Source organism: Ascaphus truei, chromosome 4 (genome assembly GCF_040206685.1).
Source record: "Ascaphus truei isolate aAscTru1 chromosome 4, aAscTru1.hap1, whole genome shotgun sequence".
In the NCBI taxonomy this organism is placed as follows: domain Eukaryota; kingdom Metazoa; phylum Chordata; class Amphibia; order Anura; family Ascaphidae; genus Ascaphus; species Ascaphus truei.
In genome coordinates this window covers 24,290,024-24,307,807 of record NC_134486.1, presented here as the reverse complement: position 1 = coordinate 24,307,807, position 17,784 = coordinate 24,290,024, and the positions used below count along the sequence as shown (strand labels likewise).

Below are 17,784 nucleotides of genomic sequence, written 5' to 3'. Positions count from 1 at the left end.
TTTTTTTTTTTAAATGCCCACGAAAATAGGATGCTAGAAAACATGCGACTGACGTGCAGCGCAGTAATGAGAACGCACCATTGATAAACTATATATCCCAAAATGCGCATAGGATTAGTAAAGTGCCAACATATTCCGCAGCGTGGTACAATGGGGACACAGAGTTATGTATATTACATAAAGAAAATAATATACCAAATAAGGATCAAACAAGCGCACATAATGGGAGGGCCTTGATCTTGAGAGCTTACGCTATAGAGGGAGTAAGGGGCAATGTTGAAACTAAGGGGTAAATTGTGCGACGGAGTATACATCAGGGTAGAGTATGTACCAGCCACACAGATGGATCTATTAAGGTCTGTGGGCAAGGGGGGGGGGGGGAGGTAGGGTTGCCAAGTGTCCAGTATTGAATATTTGGACATGCTGTCCAGTAAAAAATTAAAAAGGTAAATACTAGACATGTGTGTGTGTTATTACCTCTCTGGACATACTGGCCTGACCGGCTTAGGGGGCCGCGGGATTTCCCATTCCCAGAGCAGGGTTGTTGCTTGGGAGCTGGGCAGCTTCCTACCTCCTGATTGGTTACTGCTGGATAATGCAGCCAATCAGGAGTCGGTGTCAGGAGCTTGAGGGCGAGGCCAAGGAGGAGGAGGAAACAGCATAGATCGGAGAGGAGGTGTGTGTCTTGAGCGCGTCGCACCCGTCACTATTGTGTCCAGTATTTTTGGAGAAGGCACCTTGCAACCCTAGGTGTGGGATAGCATGGGGGTTTGGTCCAGCTACATAGCTGGTCCATATAGAGTTGGGGGAGGGGTGGGTGTTAGGGGTATGTCAGATAGGCTTCCTTGAAAGGTGAGTTTCCAGTTAGTTTTTAAATGTCCGAAAGCTGGGGGCAAGGGTCTGACAGTAAGATTACAATAATGAATCCTCAAGACTTTCCTACTGTTTTTGAAATCTTGCAATTACCAGAATAAGTTTCATAAACGGGGGGGGGGGGGGGGGGGGGGGGGGGGGGAAAGCTCAAATGTGAACAGGTGGACACAGTGCAGAACTGGAGTACAGAAACGATAAAAGTGCATGAATAAGGACCCTTTTGGGTTCACTCTGACCTTAAAAGTCCTTAGCCTCTTCCCCCAATTCATACACACCATCACTTCCCAATATAAGTGGAGCACAAGTTACCGCCTGGAGCGGGGCGGCAGGTAATAGGAGGCCGGTGTATGTAAAGTAGTATTTGCATGTACACAGAAAACATGGTAGTTAGGCGCGCCACAAATAGCCCGATAACAGGTTTTCCCGTGTGCACGTGTAGAACAGATTAATAAGCAAGTACATCACCCAGGGCGTCAATAGGGACACTCAGCACGGAATTGTACTGGATGAAGAAATGGCACCCCAGATAAATTCCAATGAAGTGTGGATTAAAGTGCTGTATACAAATAGATATAGCTATCGCCCGAGTATACAGTCAAAAAGGTCTCGATCCATTTACTCCTGTGCTCAATATAGCGTTACGGCATCTCCCAGATAGGTGGAAGATTGCACAGGATAAAGCCCAGGTCTCAAGGGCCACCAACAGGTCCAGGATATTCCTGCTTCAGCACAGGTGACTCAATTGACACCTGTGCTGAAGCAGGGATATCCTGAACACCTGACCTGTAAGTGGCCCTTGAGGACTGGCGTTGCCACCCCTGGTATAAAGCAGCACACATGCCAACGATCCTCTATTCTGCAAGGGCGCTGAACTGCAGCAGCTCAAGTCTCGTACTGCGGTGTCGAACGAAACCTCAGCGGTCTCCGACAAACCCACCATTAACTTGCCACGGAAAAAGAAATAAACGCAGGAACTAGCCGTCAACAAAAATCGGTTAACCCTTCCGGTGCCCGAACAGCCAGCGACACAGGGCAGAAAAACAGCCACCGGGAGTAACAAAGTCGGTTAACATCTTCATTGCCTGCAAACATGTTCCAGACAGAGTTTGCCCAAAACAGCGTTAACCCTTTCAATGCCTGCAAGCAACCACATGCCCGTCTGGAACCAACAGGGTTAAACAACTGCCCCAAGATGCCCGTGCACTAGAATCCTGTAAAGAGAGCTCAGTGGGCATCTGCTGCAGCTGATAACCCAGTCAGTGCCCCTGCCCCATCTAACGCTCCCAGCCCCTGCCCCGTCCTAACGCTCCCCAGCCCCTGCCCCGTCTAACGCTCCCCCCAGCCCCTGCCCCGTCTATGCCCAGCCCCAGCCCCGTCTATGCCCAGCCCCAGCCCCGTCTATGCCCAGCCCCTGCCCCGTCTATGCCCAGCCCCAGCCCCGTCTATGCCAGCCCAGCCCCGTCTATGCCCAGCCCCAGCCCCGTCTATGCCCAGCCCCTGCCCCGTCTATGCCCAGCCCAGCCCCGTCTATGCCCAGCCCCTGCCCCGTCTATGCCCAGCCCCTGCCCCGTCTATGCCCAGCCCCTGCCCCGTCTATGCCCAGCCCCTGCCCCGTCTATGCCCAGCCCTGCCCCGTCTATGCCCAGCCCCCCTGCCCCGTCTATGCCCAGCCCCCCTGCCCCCGTCTATGCCCAGCCCCTGCCCCGTCTATGCCCAGCCCCTGCCCCGTCTATGCCCAGCACCTGCCCCGTGTAACGCTGCCCAGTCCCTGCACCTGCCCCGTGTAACGCTGCCCAGTCCCTGCACCTGCCCCGTGTAACGCTCCCCAGTCCATGCACCTGCCCCCGTGTAACGCTCCCCAGTCCTTGCACCTGCCCCCGTGTAACGCTCCCCAGTCCCTGCACCTGCCCCCGTGTAACGCTCCCCAGTCCCTGCACCTGCCCCCGTGTAACGCTCCCCAGTCCCTGACCCCGTGTAACGCTCCCCAGTCCCCTGCACCTGCCCCGTGTAACGCTCCCAGTCCCTGCCCCGTGTAACGCTGCCCAGTCCCTGCACCTGCCCCCGTGTAACGCTGCCCAGTCCCTGCACCTGCCCCGTGTAACGCTGCCCAGTCCCTGCACCTGCCCCGTGTAACGCTGCCCCAGTCCCTGCACCTGCCCCGTGTAACGCTCCCCAGCCCCTGCCCCGTCTAACGCTCCCCAGCCCCTGCCCCGTCTATGCCCAGCCCCTGCCCCGTCTATGCCCAGCCCCTGCCCCGTCTATGCCCAGCCCCTGCCCCCGTCTAACGCTCCCCAGCCCCTGCCCCCGTCTAACGCTCCCCAGCCCCTGCCCCGTCTAACGCTCCCCAGCCCCTGCCCCGTCTATGCCCAGCCCCTGCCCCGTCTATGCCCAGCCCCTGCCCCGTCTATGCCCAGCCCCTGCCCCGTCTATGCCCAGCCCCTGCCCCGTCTATGCCCAGCCCCTGCCCCGTCTATGCCCAGCCCCTGCCCCGTCTATGCCCAGCCCCTGCCCCGTCTATGCCCAGCCCCTGCCCCGTCTATGCCCAGCACCTGCCCCGTGTAACGCTGCCCAGTCCCTGCACCTGCCCCGTCTAACGCTCCCCAGTCCATGCACCTGCCCCCGTGTAACGCTCCCCAGTCCTTGCACCTGCCCCCGTGTAACGCTCCCCAGTCCCTGACCCCGTGTAACGCTCCCCAGTCCATGCACCTGCCCCCGTGTAACGCTCCCCAGTCCCTGCACCTGCCCCCGTGTAACGCTCCCCAGTCCATGCACCTGCCCCCGTGTAACGCTCCCCAGTCCCTGACCCCGTGTAACGCTCCCCAGTCCCTGACCCCGTGTAACGCTCCCCAGTCCCTGCACCTGCCCCCGTGTAACGCTCCCCAGTCCCTGACCCCGTGTAACGCTCCCCAGTCCTTGCACCTGCCCCCGTGTAACGCTCCCCAGTCCCTGCACCTGCCCCATGTAACGCTCCCCAGCCCCTGCACCTGCCCCCCAAGTAACGCTCCCCAGTCCCTGCCCCCGTGTAACGCTCCCCAGTCCCTGCACCTGCCCCATGTAACGGTCCCCAGTCCCTGCACCTGCCCCGTGTAACGGTCCCCAGTCCCTGCACCTGCCCCGTGTAACGCTCCCCAGCCCCTGCACCCCAAGTAACGCTCCCCAGTCCCTGCCCCCGTGTAACGCTCCCCAGTCCCTGCACCTGCCCCATGTAACGGTCCCCAGTCCCTGCACCTGCCCCATGTAACGGTCCCCAGTCCCTGCACCTGCCCCCGTGTAACGCTCCCCAGTCCCTGCACCTGCCCCCGTGTAACGCTCCCCAGTCCCTGCACCTGCCCCGTGTAACGCTCCCCAGTCCCTGCACCTGCCCCCGTGTAACGCTCCCCAGTCCCTGCACCTGCCCGTGTAACGCTCCCCAGTCCCTGCACCTGCCCCGTGTAACGCTCCCCAGTCCCTGCCCCCGTGTAACGCTCCCCAGTCCCTGCACCTGCCCCCGTGTAACGCTCCCCAGTCTCTGCACCTGCCCGTGTAACGCTCCCCAGTCCCTGCACCTGCCCCCGTGTAATGCTCCCCAGTCCCTGCACCTGCCCCCGTGTAACGCTCCCCAGTCCCTGCCCCCGTGTAACGCTCCCCAGTCCCTGCCCCCGTGTAACGCTCCCCAGTCCCTGCCCCCGTGTAACGCTCCCCAGTCCCTGCCCCCGTGTAACGCTCCCCAGTCCCTGCACCTGCCCGTGTAACGCTCCCCAGTCCCTGCACCTGCCCCCGTGTAATGCTCCCCAGTCCCTGCCCCCGTGTAACGCTCCCCAGTCCCTGCACCTGCCCCGTGTAACGCTGCCCAGTCCCTGCACCTGCCCCGTGTAACGCTCCCCAGTCCCTGCACCTGCCCCCGTGTAACGCTCCCCAGTCCCTGCACCTGCCCCCGTGTAACGCTGCCCAGTCCCTGCACCTGCCCCCGTGTAACGCTGCCCAGTCCCTGCACCTGCCCCGTGTAACGCTCCCCAGTCCCTGCACCTGCCCCGTGTAACGCTCCCCAGTCCCTGCACCTGCCCCGTGTAACGCTCCCCAGTCCCTGCACCTGCCCCGTGTAACGCTCCCCAGTCCCTGCACCTGCCCCGTGTAACGCTCCCCAGTCCCTGCACCTGCCCCGTGTAACGCTCCCCAGTCCCTGCACCTGCCCCTGTGTAACGCTGCCCAGTCCCTGCACCTGCCCCCGTGTAACGCTGCCCAGTCCCTGCACCTGCCCCCGTGTAACGCTCCCCAGTCCCTGCACCTGCCCCCGTGTAACGCTCCCCAGTCCCCGCACCTGCCCCCATGTAACGCTCCCCAATCCCCACACCTGCCCCCGTGTAACGCTCCCCAGTCCCTGGAACTGCCCCGTGTAACGCTCCCCAGTCCCTGCACCTGCCCCGTGTAACGCTCCCCAGTCCCTGCACCTGCCCCGTGTAACGCTCCCCAGTCCCTGCACCTGCCCCCGTGTAACGCTCCCCAGTCCCTGCACCTGCCCCCATGTAACGCTCCCCAATCCCCACACCTGCCCCCGTATAACGCACCCCAGTCCCTGCAACTGCCCCGTGTAACGCTCCCCAGTCCCTGCACCTGCCCCGTGTAACGCTCCCCAGTCCCTGCACCTGCCCCGTGTAACGCTGCCCAGTCCCTGCACCTGCCCCGTGTAACGCTGCCCAGTCCCTGCACCTGCCCCCATGTAACGCTCCCCAGTCCCTGCACCTGCCCCCGTGTAACGCTCCCCAGTCCCTGCACCTGCCCCCATGTAACGCTCCCCAATCCCCACACCTGCCCCCGTATAACGCACCCCAGTCCCTGCAACTGCCCCGTGTAACGCTCCCCAGTCCCTGCACCTGCCCCGTGTAACGCTCCCCAGTCCCTGCACCTGCCCCGTGTAACGCTCCCCAGTCCCTGCACCTGCCCCCGTGTAACGCTGCCCAGTCCCTGCACCTGCCCCCATGTAACGCTCCCCAGTCCCTGCACCTGCCCCGTGTAACGCTCCCCAGTCCCTGCACCTGCCCCCGTGTAACACTCCCCAGTCCCTGCACCTGCCCCCGTGTAACGCTCCCCAGTCCCTGCAACTGCCCCATGTAACGCTCCCCAGTCCCTGCCCCCGTGTAACGCTCCCCAGTCCCTGCACCTGCCCCCGTGTAACGCTCCCCAGTCCCTGCACCTGCCCCCGTGTAACGCTCCCCAGTCCCTGCACCTGCCCCCGTGTAACGCTCCCCAGTCCCTGCACCTGCCCCCGTGTAACGCTCCCCAGTCCCTGCACCTGCCCCCGTGTAACGCTCCCCAGTCCCTGCACCTGCCCCCGTGTAACGCTCCCCAGTCCCTGCACCTGCCCCCGTGTAACGCTCCCCAGTCCCTGCACCTGCCCCCGTGTAACGCTCCCCAGTCCCTGCACCTGCCCCCGTGTAACGCTCCCCAGTCCCTGCACCTGCCCCCGTGTAACGCTCCCCAGTCCCTGCACCTGCCCCCGTGTAACGCTCCCCAGTCCCTGCACCTGCCCCCGTGTAACGCTCCCCAGTCCCTGCACCTGCCCCCGTGTAACGCTCCCCAGTCCCTGCACCTGCCCCGTGTAACGCTCCCCAGTCCCTGCACCTGCCCCCGTTTAACGCTCCCCAGTCCCCACACCTGCCCCCGTATAACGCACCCCAGTCCCTGCACCTGCCCAGTGTAACGCTCCCCAGTCCCTGCACCTGCCCAGTGTAACGCTCCCCAGTCCCTGCACCTGCCCCCGTGTAACGCTCCCCAGTCCCTGCACCTGCCCCCGTGTAACGCTCCCCAGTCCCTGCCCCCGTGTAACGCTCCCCAGTCCCTGCACCTGCCCCCGTGTAACGCTCCCCAGTCCCTGCACCTGCCCCGTGTAACGCTCCCCAGTCCCTGCACCTGCCCCCGTGTAACGCTCCCCAGTCCCTGCACCTGCCCCGTGTAACGCTCCCCAGTCCCTGCACCTGCCCCCGTGTAACGCTCCCCAGTCCCTGCACCTGCCCCGTGTAACGCTCCCCAGTCCCTGCCCCCGTGTAACGCTCCCCAGTCCCTGCACCTGCCCCCGTGTAACGCTCCCCAGTCCCTGCACCTGCCCCGTGTAACGCTCCCCAGTCCCTGCCCCGTGTAACGCTCCCCAGTCCTTGCACCTGCCCCGTGTAACGCTCCCCAGTCCCTGCACCTGCCCCCGTGTAACGCTCCCCAGTCCCTGCCCCGTGTAACGCTGCCCAGTCCCTGCACCTGCCCCCGTGTAACGCTCCCCAGTCCCTGCACCTGCCCCCGTGTAACGCTCCCCAGTCCCTGCACCTGCCCCCGTGTAACGCTCCCCAGTCCCTGCACCTGCCCCGTGTAACGCTGCCCAGTCCCTGCCCCCGTGTAACGCTCCCCAGTCCCTGCACCTGCCCCGTGTAACGCTCCCCAGTCCCTGCACCTGCCCCGTGTAACGCTCCCCAGTCCCTGCACCTGCCCCCGTGTAACGCTCCCCAGTCCCTGCACCTGCCCCATGTAACGCTGCCCAGTCCTTGCACCTGCCCCCGTGTAACGCTCCTCAATCCCCACACCTGCCCCCGTATAACGCACCCCAGTCCCTGCAACTGCCCCATGTAACGCTCCCCAGTCCCTGCCCCCGTGTAACGCTCCCCAGTCCCTGCACCTGCCCCCGTGTAACGCTGCCCAGTCCCTGCACCTGCCCCCGTGTAACGCTGCCCAGTCCCTGCACCTGCCCCATGTAACGCTCCCCAGTCCCTGCCCCCGTGTAACGCTCCCCAGTCCCTGCCCCCGTGTAACGCTCCCCAGTCCCTGCACCTGCCCCGTGTAACGCTCCCCAGTCCCTGCACCTGCCCCGTGTAACGCTCCCCAGTCCCTGCACCTGCCCCCGTGTAACACTGCCCAGTCCCTGCACCTGCCCCGTGTAACGCTGCCCAGTCCCTGCACCTGCCCCGTCTAACGCTGCCCAGTCCCTGCACCTGCCCCCGTGTAACGCTCCCCAGTCCCTGCACCTGCCCCCGTGTAACGCTCCCCAGTCCCTGCCCCCGTGTAACGCTCCCCAGTCCCTGCACCTGCCCCCGTGTAACGCTCCCCAGTCCCTGCACCTGCCCCGTGTAACGCTCCCCAGTCCCTGCACCTGCCCCGTGTAACGCTCCCCAGTCCCTGCACCTGCCCCGTGTAACGCTCCCCAGTCCCTGCACCTGCCCCCGTGTAACGCTCCCCAGTCCCTGCACCTGCCCCCGTGTAACGCTCCCCAGTCCCTGCACCTGCCCCCGTGTAACGCTCCCCAGTCCCTGCCCCCGTGTAACGCTCCCCAGTCCCTGCACCTGCCCCGTGTAACGCTCCCCAGTCCCTGCACCTGCCCCCGTGTAACGCTCCCCAGTCCCTGCACCTGCCCCATCTAACGCTCCCCAGTCCCTGCACCTGCCCCCGTGTAACGCTCCCCAGTCCCTGCACCTGCCCCCGTGTAACGCTCCCCAGTCCCTGCACCTGCCCCGTGTAACGCTCCCCAGTCCCTGCCCCGTGTAACGCTGCCCAGTCCTTGCACCTGCCCCCGTGTAACGCTCCCCAGTCCCTGCACCTGCCCCCGTGTAACGCTCCCCAGTCCCTGCACCCGTGTAACGCTGCCCAGTCCTTGCACCTGCCCCGTGTAACGCTGCCCAGTCCTTGCACCTGCCCCAGTGTAACGCTCCCCAGTCCCTGCACCTGCCCCCGTGTAACGCTCCCCAGTCCCTGCACCTGCCCCACAGTAACGCTCCCCAGTCCCTGCCCCTGCCCCCGTGTAACGCTCCCCAGTCCCTGCACCTGCCCCCGTGTAACGCTGCCCAGTCCTTGCACCTGCCCCGTGTAACGCTGCCCAGTCCTTGCACCTGCCCCCGTGTAACGCTCCCCAGTCCCTGCACCTGCCCCCGTGTAACGCTCCCCAGTCCCTGCACCTGCCCCGTGTAACGCTCCCCAGTCCCTGCACCTGCCCCGTGTAACGCTCCCCAGTCCCTGCACCTGCCCCGTGTAACGCTCCCCAGTCCCTGCACCTGCCCCATGCTGTCGCGCTGTATTTACCGTGAGCGCGATCCCGCCGGCAACAACTCAGCACAGCGGCCGCATCCAGCAGCGAACAGGTTAATGTGCTGGGAGGGGGAGCGGCCGCGCTGCAGCGGGGTGACGTCAGTGGGTCTCTTCGCGTCGGTGACGTCCTCCAGCTGCCGGCGTTGTGACGAAGGCACGTTTCATTCTCAGAGAGCTTAGCTCACTCACCGGTGTGAGGGCCACTGCGGTGGAGTGGAGTGCGGGCTGGAGGGGAGTGCGGGCCGGAGGGGAGTGCGGGCTGGAGGGAGTTCGCGGCCCCTGTGGGGAGTGACGCTGACAACATGTTCACAGGCCATGCAGCAGTAATGGCGTAGAGCAGGGGGCAACTTGAAATGGCAATGAACCGACAAAGCTGCCATTCATATCACTAAAGCAGGGGTTCTCAAACTCAGCCCTCACGGGCCACCAACAGGACAGGTTTTATGGATATCCCTGCTTCAGCACAGGTGGCTCAGTCTTCGATTGAGCCACCTGTGCTGAAGCAGGGATATCCATAAAAACCGGGCCTGTTAGTGGCCCCTGGTAGCTGAGTTTGAGACCCCTGCACTAAAGGAAGTGTATGCCCATGCCAAGGGGGGATCCTGGAAGACCATACACAGGGGATTCCAGACTTGTAATTTGTCCACTGTGGCCTATTTTAATATAAAGTTGGGGCACGCTCTCTGTTGCCCCAAAAGCAACAGGGAGCGTGCCCCAACTTTATATTAAAGTCGCTCCCTGGGGGCAGAGTTTTACATGTTGAAAACGAGGAGAAAGTAGCTGACGTTGCTTGGGGAATTCTAAGAAAACACAAAATACTGAGATGTATCCATGAATAACTTAATTTTTTTAGTTTCTTAATGTGAAATAACCCAGGCTAAAAACACCGCTCCAGCCATCATAATTTCATTGCCTCTGAGGGCCTCAAGTGTTTGATCAAGAGCCTCTAACGCTGCGTGTTTGCGGGACATTGTCCTCTCGTCCCAAACACAGAGAGCCTCTAACGCTGCGTGTTTGCGGGACATTGTCCTCTCGTCCCAAACACAGAGAGCCTCTAATGCTGCGTGTTTGCGGGACATTGTCCTCTCGTCCCAAACACAGAGAGCCTCTAACGCTGCGTGTTTGCGGGACTTTCTCCTCTCGTCCTAAACACAGAGAGCCTCTAACGCTGCGTGTGTGCGGGACATTGTCCTCTCGTCCCAAACACCGAGAGCCTCTAACGCTGCGTGTTTGCGGGACTTTCTCCTCTCGTCCCAAACACAGAGAGCCTCTAACGCTGCGTGTTTGCGGGACATTCTCCTCTCGTCCTAAACACAGAGAGCCTCTAACGCTGCGTGTTTGCGGGACATTGTCCTCTCGTCCCAAACACAGAGAGCCTCTAATGCTGCGTGTTTGCGGGACATTCTCCTCTCGTCCTAAACACAGAGAGCCTCTAACGCTGCGTGTTTGCGGGACATTGCCTTTCGTCCGAAACACAGACAGCCTCTAACGCTGCGTGTTTGCGGGACATTGTCCTCTCGTCCCAAACACAGAGAGCCTCTAATGCTGCGTGTTTGCGGGACTTTCTCCTCTCGTCCTAAACACAGAGAGCCTCTAACGCTGCGTGTTTGCGGGACTTTATCCTTCGTCCCAAACACTGATCTCGCACAATTGAAGACGTTTGGCTGCTCCTGTATTTTTTCTAATGTTGCTAATTGGATTTTCAGAGTGACCACGAATTAGTTGGTAGCTTGAGGGTTGTGTGATGGGATCATGTCATTTGTGTTGTCATCAGTTATGTTATGTCATTGCTGTTGTCATTTGTGATGTCATTTGCTAATTGTATCCAAACAGACAAAAACCTGCTCCCTGATCTCAGGAACCATCATGCCAAATTTGGTTACGATATCTTAACGATGTGTCCAAATTCATAGCGTACTGCTTTCCAATATATAGTAGAAGTGCATTGCACTGGCCTGCCAAAATATGTATTAGCCAGGCAAAAAAATACTGTACATAAATACCAACACAAGCTCAGATCTTCACATTGACTCCTATTTTGTTCTTGTTGTTTTTTTTCAGGTCAGGTAAATCGGGGTCCTTGTGCACCCAGGCTCACATTTGACTTTTCTTCTTATTCCCTACAATATTTCTCCTTTCGTCAAACCCATTGTGTCCTTTTTCAGCACTGCCCCATCTACCCCAATGACCTCAGACACTGCCTCCTCCCCTCGCTCCCCTCTTCCCCAATTGGCACCATTCACCCCATGGAAGTTGGTTCAGTTCAAAGCCTCACTGGATCTAGCAAAGGGGCATAAATAGAAGGATGTTTATGAGATGCAGGTGCCACCATGCATTGAAGGGGATAACTACGCTAACATTTTCGTCACATTACAAAATACTAACGTGTTTCAGTTACTTGGATTCAACTTCACCAAGAAAATGATAGATGCTACATTTTCTCCTCTTGTTATGTGGAAAGTATTACATAGGCAGGTGGACTGATGCAAGGGTTGAAAAATACCATGGCCCTTATTCTATAAGCCCTATGCTTGTCCCATTTTTTTATCTTAAATATGTTTTTATTCAACAAAGTGAGGAGGAGATACACAGGTACACTTACTACCAGTTCTGGAAGTGTGCGTAACCCATAGCCATTTTCCCATTGGAGCATGTTGAAAACATCCAGAAATTATTCAATTTACGTATTTTGTTGCTTTGCAATATCAAGAAATGTGTCCCAATGTATTTCAAGGCCTTGGAAGTAATAGCTCTCTCAAATGAAGATGGGCGGCACAATAAGTTGTCGTTTTGTCAAATGAATGAAAGGCTTAATGAAGTTACGCCTTTTAAAGATGCAATCATACAAGATGGTGGGATTGCAAATTTGGAAAACGAATTGAGGATTAAGATGGAAAAATGTGTCGAATTTCCTGAGCTGAATTTAAGAACGGAAACATTTGCCCTTGCTCCAATATCGTTGGTATCGTTATCTGATAATTCTAGAAGGAATGTAAGAACACTATGATAACTGCAGATTAAGGATATTAAAGAAGCTGTTTGCAGAGTCCATTGTGTAGGGCAGAATGGACGCAATTGAACACTTTCACTATCTTGGAAGTTCTCAAGCCATGCAAGCTGTTGTAATGAATGTTAATGAAAACTCTTAACTCGTAGACTAAACAAAGAACATTTCTACAAACCGCAATTTTCTGAGCAGTGTCCTGAAGTGCCAGAATAATAATAATAGCATGTTCTTGTATAGCGCTGCTAGTTTTACGTTGCGCTTTACAGAGATATTTTGCAGGCACAAGTCCCTGCCCCGTGGAGCTTACAATCTATGTTTTTGGTGCCTGAGGCACAGGCAGGTAAAGTGACTTGTATTGTATTGTATGTCTTTATTTATATAGCGCCATTAATGTACATAGCGCTTCACAGTAGTAATACATGGGGTAATCAAATAAATAACAGATAATATAAATAACAGATCATGGGAATAAGTGCTTTAGACATAAAAGTAACATTTCGGAAGAGGAGTCCCTGCCCCGAGGAGCTTACAGTCTAATTGGTAGGTAGAACGTACAGAGACAGTAGGAGGGAGTTCTGGTAAGTGCGTCTGCAGGGGGCCAAGCTTTATGTATCGTGTTCAGAATATCCACAGTGCTATTCATATGCTTCTTTAAGCAAGTGTGTCTTAAAGGTGGATAGAGAGGGTGCTAGTCGGGTACTGAGGGGAAGGGCATTCCAGAGGTGTGGGGCAGAAAGTGAGAAAGGTTTAAGGCGGGAGAGGGCTTTAGATACAAAGGGGGTAGAAAGAAGACATCCTTGAGAAGAACGCAAGAGTCTGGATGGTGCATAACGAGAAATTAGGGATGAGATGTAAGGAGGGGCAGAAGAGTGTAAAGCTTTAAAAGTGAGGAGAAGAATGGAATGTGAGATGCGGGATTTGATCGGAAGCCAGGAGAGGGATTTCATGAGGGGAGATGCTGAGACAGATCTAGGAAAGAGTAGAGTGATTCTGGCAGCAGCGTTTAGGATAGATTGTAGGGGAGACAGGTGAGAGGCAGGAAGGCCGGACAGCAGGAGGTTACAGTAATCAAGACGGGAGAGAATGAGGGCCTGAGTCAGAGTTTTAGCAGTCGAGCAACAGAGGAAAGGGCGTATCTTTGTTATATTGCGGAGGAAAAAGCAACAAGTTTTAGAAATGTTTTGAATGTGAGGGGCGAATGTGAGAGAGGAGTCGAGTGTGACCCCTAGGCAGCGTGCTTGGGCTACTGGGTGAATGATTGTAGTTCCAACAGTAATGTGGAAGGAGGTAGTAGGGCCAGGTTTGGGAGGAAGTATGAGGAGCTCTGTTTTAGCCATGTTGAGTTTAAGGCGGCGGAGGGCCATCCAGGATGATATAGCAGAGAGACATTCAGAAACTTTGGTTTGTACAGCAGGTGTAAGGACAGGTGTTGAAAAGTATATTTGTGTGTCGTCGGCATAGAGGTGATAATTAAACCCAAAAGATGTTATTAGGTCACCTAGAGAGAGTGTGTACAGAGAAAAGAGAAGAGGTCCCAGGACAGAGCCCTGGGGTACCCCCACAGAGAGATCAATAGAGGAGGAGGAGGTGTTAGCAGAAGAGACACTGAAAGTACGATGGGAGAGGTAGGATGAGATCCAGGATAGAGCTTTGTTCCGAATACCTAGAGTATGGAGAATGTGGAGGAGAAGAGGGTGGTCCACTGTGTCAAATGCTGCAGAGAGGTCGAGTAATATGAGCAGCGTGTAATGACCTCTGTCTTTGGCAGCATGGAGGTCGTCAGTTATTTTAGTGAGGGCTGTTTCGGTGGAGTGAGCAGAGCGGAAGCCAGATTGTAGAGGGTCTAGGAGAGAATAGGTGTTGAGAAAATGGAGCAAGCGAGAGAATACAAGACGTTCAAGGAGTTTAGAGGCAAAAGGCAGGAGGGAGACAGGTCGATAGTTAGAAAGACAGGTAGGGTCAAGCTTGTTGTTCTTGAGTAATGGTATGACTGTTGCATGTTTGAAGGAGGATGGAAAGGTTCCAGAGCAGAGGGAGGAGTTAAAAATGTGTGTGAGCGTAGGGATTATAGTAGGAGCTAGAGGTTTTAGGGAGGGAGGGAATGGGGTCAAGAGGGCAAGTGGTAGAGGGAGAGGAGGCGATCAACAGCGACACATCCTCCTCTGAGACAGTGGAAAAAGAGTCAAGGAAGGCAGGAGGAGAGTTAGGAAGAGGTGTAGGATGGGAGGAAGAAACAGAGGGGATGTTCTGCCGTATGGATTCCACCTTTTCCTTAAAATAGTCAGCAAAGTCCTGAGCGGAGATGGAGGAAGGAGAGGCAGCTGAGGGTGGTTTGAGTAGAGTATCAAAGACAGAGAACAGTCGGCGTGGGTTAGACTTGTGCATGTTGATTAGTGCAGAAAAATAGGCTTGTTTAGCTTGTGAGAGGGCAGAGTTGAAACAGGATAGCATAAATTTGTAATGAAGGAAGTCTGCGAGAGTGTGAGACTTCCTCCAGAGGCGTTCAGAGGAACGATTGGAGGAACGCAGCATCCGCGTGTGGGAATTTAGCCAGGGTCTAGGGTTAGAAGGGCGAGTGCGGCAGAGAGAAAGCGGGGCATGTAGATCAAGAGACGAGGACAAGGCAGAGTTGTAGTTCCTGACCAGGTTGTCAGGGTCTGTAGCAGAGCTGAGAGAGGAGAGGGTGGAGCTTAAAGTGGACTCAAAGTCAGGTAAGTGAATAGAGCGCAGGTTTCTGCAGAACCGGGGGGTAGATGGAGGTGGAGAAGGGGAGAAGCGAGATAGAGAGAATGAGATGATGTGATGGTCAGAGACAGGAAAAGGGGAAATGGAGAAATCAGAGAGAGAAAAGTTTTTAGTGAAAACCAGGTCTAAGTAGTGGCCATCCTTGTGGGTGCTGGCTGCAGTCCACTGTTGAAGGCCAAAAGAAGAGGTTAGAGAAAGAAAGCGGGAAGCCCAAGGGAGAGAGGGGTCATCAATGTGGCAATTGAAGTCCCCAAGGAGAAGAACAGGGGAGTCTGAGGAGAGAAAGAAAGAGAGCCAGGATTCAAAGTGAGAGAGAAAGGTAGAAGGGGAATGAGTAGAGGTAGGTGGGCGATAGATGACCGCCACATGGACTGGGAGAGGAGAGAAGATCTGGACAGTGTGAGCCTCAAAGGAGGGAAAAGCAAGAGAGGGGGGAATAGGAAGGGTTCGGTAATGGCAGAGAGAGGAGAGCAGGAGCCCCACGCCTCCACCCCTGCCATCAGGGCGCGGAGTGTGGGAGAAGGAAAGGCCACCGTAGGAGAGGGCAGCTTCCAGAGCAGAGTCAGACTGAGTGAGCCAGGTCTCAGTTATAGCAAAGAGAAGCAGGGAGTGAGAGAGAAAGAAGTCATGCACAGAGAGGAACTTGTTAGAAAGGGAGCGAGCATTCCAAAGGGCACAGGAGAAAGGGAGAGAGGAGGGAGGGTGGCAGGGGATGGGTATGAGGTTGGAGGGGTTAACACCAGGAGTAGAAATTGCATTTGGCAGGCGAGGACGAGAGCAAGTAGAAATAAGGCAGGGACCAGGATTGGGAGAGATATCCCCAGAAGCAAGGAGGAGAAGCATGGATAGAAAGAGAATGTGTGAGGAGGATTTGTAGGCGTGTGTTTTAGTGCAGGGGATATAGCTGTGTGGTGTCAGAGGACGCAGGTAAGAAAGGAGTTCATGTGAACAGAGAAGTGGTGAAGAAAGGAGAGATGGAGATATATGAATGGAGTTAGAGACATACTGAGGCTGGTAAAAAGAAGTGCATAATTTGAGAAGAAGTGAAGTCACTGCAAATATAAATGGTAAAGTCAGCATCACAGCAGTAATGATGCAGTCTGGTATTGATGATATCCTCCTTTCCAGCGTAGGTCAAATGCAGGAATCAGGGCCAGATGGGGTGTCCACTTCTTCCCCAAGGTCACAAGGAGCCGACACCGGGAATTGAACTAGGCTCCCCTGCTTCACACTCAGTGCCAGTCAGTGTCTTTACTCACTGAGCCACTCCCAATTAAATGATATGCCAAGCAGTAAACATATTGGGGCACATGCATCAGTTGCCTGTACAGGCTATTGCACCCGTTTCAGCGTTAACTTCTATTAAAGTCAATGGGAGTTAACGCCGAAACAAGTGCGATAACCTGTACCAGTACTTAATGCATGTGCCCCATAGTGTCATAAAAGTAGTCTTCTGCTATAAGACACCGTCCTGCATGTTCAAGGCTATAAGGTATCTTCCAGCGCCAGAAGGCCTCTTATTTCCTTAACAAGTGTTTGTAATCCATTAAGACTACCAGCAACATCTGCTGCACCATCACAACACTGGCAGCAGCACTTTGTCATGCAAAGTATAATCTTATAAACACATTCTTCATCCTAAATAAGGTTTGGTGATTGTTGCGTAGGATCATCTTTTCAATTTGAACATCCTAATTTACAATCCAAAAAGGAAATGATATATGTTCCAGTACTGCAATATGAGACATTTCGTTTAATATTACATCGTAATAACTAGCACTATGACTTTAATTAATTAAAATGCGCAGTACTTCATCAGACGTCATAAACAACGTCTTATTTAGAATGTCATGAGAAATCTATTTGTAGCCTGTTCCTGCAAACCGCGATTTTAATACTGGGTCGTTTTCTGCACGCTGAAGCCGCCTTATTAACAAGATACAAATTTTTTTTCTAATTGCAAGTAGAAACAAGTATTTAAAACGGATAGGGTTCCCCTGTGTTTTGTTTTTACCATATTAAACAATTGTGTCCTCTTGTAGTCTTAGTGAGTACTCAGTGTGCAGTCTTGCTGAACAGATTGACACCTCCAATATTGCGTGCCAATGACTGCTGATTTTTCCACTGTACCAGATGCCCTTCTAACAGACGATGCAGAGGTGCTGAAATCTTATCAAAACTTTAAAAACAATTGTAGATAATATCTTGCCATTCCCAGGAAGGATTCTGATTGTTAGACACCTGCCCATCCTGCAGTGCCCTTATCTTTTCATGGTCAGGAGCTACCCCATTCTCAAAATATGACCCAACTTTGCGCTGCATGAGGTGGCACTTGGAAGGCTTCAATTTCTTGTCTTGGACACTGTAGCATTTGTTTGGGGGGTTTCTTGAAGAAGAGCTCATGGACATCACAGAATATACTAATACCCACAGTGCATCATACATCATTTTGCGCCTCCATTGTGAAAGGTGAGGGCCAGGCCTACTCGATGGGTCCAGGGCAAGACGGGCCATTATCTTCATGGAGTCCACCCACTCTATTGAGTTCGAAGTCCCATCAAAGAGCTCAGCTGCAGAAGTGGCAAGTATCAGAAGGAGCATAAAAAATGAGCCACTCCAACCAGTTAATCTGCCTCCACTTTTTAGTTAAGGTTTTTAAAAGTATGAATGTAGAAACAAAGGAGGGAGAGGGAGTAGGGGGTAATAGACTTATAATTGAACCAACAAGTGGACTTAAAAGGCTTTTCTCTATTGAAATACAAAAGCGGCCTGGACAGTGAGGAGACGTGAGAGGGGAGTGGAAAGGGACAGGACAGCGTATGTGTATAAATATCTATCTTGATATAAACCCACTATAGCTATGTTGATATCAGGTTAAGTGTATAAAGAATGTAACCAGGGAATAGTGCATATATACATGCATACTGTATATACATAGCTCGCTGTGCACCACAGGGAATACCCCCCTCTCTTTAATATCTACCGAACCTATTACCCTTTCCAGTAACAGTTAAATATACTAGGAAAGGGTATATTTCATACTTGGTTAAGTACTTATCTGACTAGATTACCCAGGCTCTAGTGGCACCCACGCATTTCACTGTCCCGTGTCAGACCTTTCA

The 17,784-nt window shown here is 55.1% G+C and overlaps 1 protein-coding gene across 6 annotated transcripts in view; it reads right to left on the bottom strand.

Moving 5' to 3' along the window:
* Window positions 1-9,037, bottom strand: part of CLIP4 (CAP-Gly domain containing linker protein family member 4) — a 67,594-nt gene extending 58,557 nt beyond the window's left edge. For 4 of the 6 annotated variants that reach the window (XM_075595433.1, XM_075595428.1, XM_075595432.1 and 1 more), the window contains exon 1: window positions 8,905-9,025. The gene's annotated coding sequence lies outside the window, so the exon portion shown is untranslated. Of the gene's footprint in view, window positions 1-8,904 lie in introns of all 6 variants that reach the window. The other 2 variants (XM_075595429.1, XM_075595430.1) reach the window with 2 other exon arrangements.
* Window positions 9,038-17,784: the final 8,747 nt, after the last annotated feature.